This window comes from Cebus imitator, unplaced genomic scaffold (genome assembly GCF_001604975.1).
Source record: "Cebus imitator isolate Cc_AM_T3 unplaced genomic scaffold, Cebus_imitator-1.0 Scaffold209, whole genome shotgun sequence".
In the NCBI taxonomy this organism is placed as follows: domain Eukaryota; kingdom Metazoa; phylum Chordata; class Mammalia; order Primates; family Cebidae; genus Cebus; species Cebus imitator.
In genome coordinates, this window is record NW_016107524.1 from 3,373,648 (window position 1) to 3,376,995 (window position 3,348).

General features: G+C 41.8%; 1 pseudogene; it reads left to right on the plus strand.

Annotated features, from left to right (window-relative positions):
* The first annotated feature begins 2,002 nt into the window (after nt 1-2,002).
* Nucleotides 2,003-2,297, plus strand: LOC108317824 (annotated as a pseudogene).
* Nucleotides 2,298-3,348: the final 1,051 nt, after the last annotated feature.

The window sequence follows — 3,348 nt, forward strand, 5'->3', positions numbered from 1 at the left end:
GAACAGATATTACATTTTCTCCATTTTACAGAATAGGAAATTCAGGCACAAGGATGTCAGGTAACTTTCCCAAGTTTTAGTGAGAATTAGAGCTAGGAGTTGAGTCTGAGAAGTCTGGTTCCAGAATCGTACACTTGCTCATCACCCTTTTGGGGGCCATGGCCATTGGCCCCCTAAAAGTTCACTGAAAAATTACTGACATGAGGCAAATTGATTAACAGGGGGAAAGACATATACATGTATTTAATGTATTTACATGGGAGACTTCAGAATGAAGACTCAACCCAACAATAAGATATAGAAGCTTATACAGCATCTTGAGGCTACAAAAAGAATATGAGCTAAGAGTATGGCCCCAAACAGTTTATGCTGGTAAATCAGGCTTAGCAGCAAGACATAGTATGAGAAGGAGAAAGAAAGAGGCCTGGCTTGCAAAGATGGCCTTGTTATACAGATGGGGCCTCATAGGTAGCAGTCCTCACAGAGAATAGACGGTAAAAGTCTTTTTTTTTTTTTTTTTGACACGGAGTCTTGCTCTGTCACTTAGGCTGGAACACAGTGGTGCAATCTCAGCTGATTGCAACCTCCGCCTCTGAGGTTCAAGCGATTCTCCTGCCTCAGCCTCCTGAGTAGCTGGGATTACAGGCATGTGCCACCACGCCTGGCTAATTTTTTTGTATTTTTAGTAGAGACAGGCTTTCACCATCTTGGGCAGGCTGGTCTTGAACTCCTGACCTCATAAGCCACCCACCTCGGCCTCTCAGAGTGCTGCAATTAAAGGTGTGAGCCACCATACCCAGCCTTTTTTTTTAAATTTAAATTTTTATTTTAAGTTCCAGGGTACATGTGCAGGATGTGCAGGTTTGTTGCATAGGTAAACATGTGCCATGGTGGTTTGCTGCACCTATCAACTCATCACGTGGCTATTAAGCCCAGCACGCATTAGCTATTTTTCCTAATGCTGTCCCTCCCTCAAACCCATCTCTGACAGGCCCCAGTGTGTGTTGTTCCCCTCCCTGTGTCCATGTGTTCAGCTCCCACTTATATGTGAGAACATGTGGTATTTGGTTTTCTGTTCCTGTGTTAGTTTGCTGAGGATAATGGCTTCCACCTCCATCAATGTCCTTGCAAAGGACATGATCTTGTTCTTTTTATGGCTGCATAGTACTCCATGGTGTATATGTACCACATTTTCTTTATCCAGTTTATCATTGATGGGGATTTGGGTTGATTTAATGTCTTTGCTATTGTGAATAGTGCTGCAATGAACATATGGCAAAAGTCTTTTTTCAGACCTTTCAAGATGTCAGACTCAGTTTATCTCTCTTAGATATGGGAAATTTCTAGAAAGAGAAGGCCTGGATGCATTAATAGAGATTCTCTACAGATGCAAATTTCCCCCAGAAAAGATAGCTTTGCAAGGACCCGTCTGTCTGCTGGCCTTGCAGCAGCCTCAAAATCTGTCAAAGAAATAAATTTTGAGGTAATATTTTGATTTTCTTCACCCTACGCTAGAACCCTCTCTGGATAAATCACGAATGCTGGTGTGGATTCTGATCAGGGAGCCCCTGTAAGCCTGTGGTCCCTCAGAGAAAAATGGAGTCTGCATGCTGATTCTAAAATATACACTGGGGCAGGCATGGTGGCTCATGCCTTTAATCCCAGCACTTTGGGAGGCCGAGGTGGGCAGATCACTTGAAGTCAGGATTTTGAGACCAGCCTGGCCAACATGGTGAAACCTCATCTCTACTAAAAGTACAAAAAATTAGTGGGGTGTGATGGCATGTGCCTACAATCCCAGCTACTGGGTAGGCTGAAGCAGGAGAATTGCTTGAACCTGGGAGGCAGAGGTTGCAGTGAGCTGAGATAGTGTCATTGCACTCCAGCCTGGGTAACAGAGCGAGACTCTGTCTCAAAAAAATAAAAAAACACCAAAACCCAGAAAAACAGATGGTGTCACCTGGAGCTTAAGAAGCTGCATGCAAGTACTGAATTTCTGACAATGGCCAAGAACAAATTAAGAGGGCAGGAGTCCAGGAATGTATAGCCAGCCAAAAAATTTTAAGGCAAAAAACAAAGCAAAACCAGTTACCACTAATCTTCAGAAGATAAACATTATGAATAATGAAAAAGCTAACAGAGTAAATAAAGCTTTTGTAAATGTACAAAAGGAACTTGTACGTTTCTCAAAAGGCCTTTCTCTTTACCTTCTACAGAAAGAATTGATTTCTCAGCAGTGCCCTAACAGTAAACCAGTTAATGTTGGTGAAGCTATAAAATTAATGGCTCAGTTTTAATACAGTGGTGAGGCATCTAATTCCCCACAAAGACCAATAAATTATATGTTTTATACAAAAAAAGAAAACATATAAATAAATAAAATAAAATACATATTGGGTCAGGTGTGGTGGTTCACACCTGTAATCCCAGCATTTTGGGACACCAAAATGGATGGCCCTCTTGAGCTCACAAGTTCAAGACAAGTCTGGCCAACATGGTGAAACCCTGTCTCTACTAAAAATACAAAAATTAGCCGAGAGTGGTGGTGCAACCTGTAATCCCGGCTAATTCTGAGGCTGAAACATGAGAATCACTTGAACCTGGGAGGACAGAGGCTGCAGTGAGCCGAGAATGCACCATTGCACTCCTGCTTGGGTGACAGAGTGAGATTGTCTCAAAAAAAAAAAAAAAAAATTCCTTGGTTCTTGTTTTGAAAAAGAAAAAAGAAATGGCTGGGCCATAATTAGTCATTAGGGAAATGCAAATTAAAACCACAATGTAATACCACTACATGTCTATTAGAGTAGCTTGAAAAAAAAAAAAACACCAACAAACCCAAGTTCTGGCAAGAATGCAAAGTGACTGGAATGTTCATATCATGTAGTAGCAATACTGAATAATATAGTCTCTTAGGGAATCAATTTGGCAGTATCATATAAAATTAAACATTTATCACAAAACCCAGAAATCCCACTCCTAGGTATTTACCCAAGAGAAATGAAAATTTATAGCTGGGGATGCTGATGTATACCTGTAGTCCCAACTACTCAGGAGGCTGAAGTGGGAGGATTTCTCGAGTCCAGGAGTTCCAGCTCAGCCTGAGCAACATAGTGAGACCAGTCCCTGTTCCAAAAACAATTTTTTTTTTTTTTTTTGAGACAGAGTTTCATTCTTGTTGCTCAGGATGGAGTGCAAGAGTGCGATCTTGGCTCACTGCAACCTCCGCCTCCCAGGTTCAAGTGATTCTCCTAACTCAGCCTCCGAAGTAGCTGGAATTACAGGTGCCAGCCACCATGCCTGGCTAATTTTGTATTTTTAGTAGAGACGGGGTTTCACCATGTTGGCCAA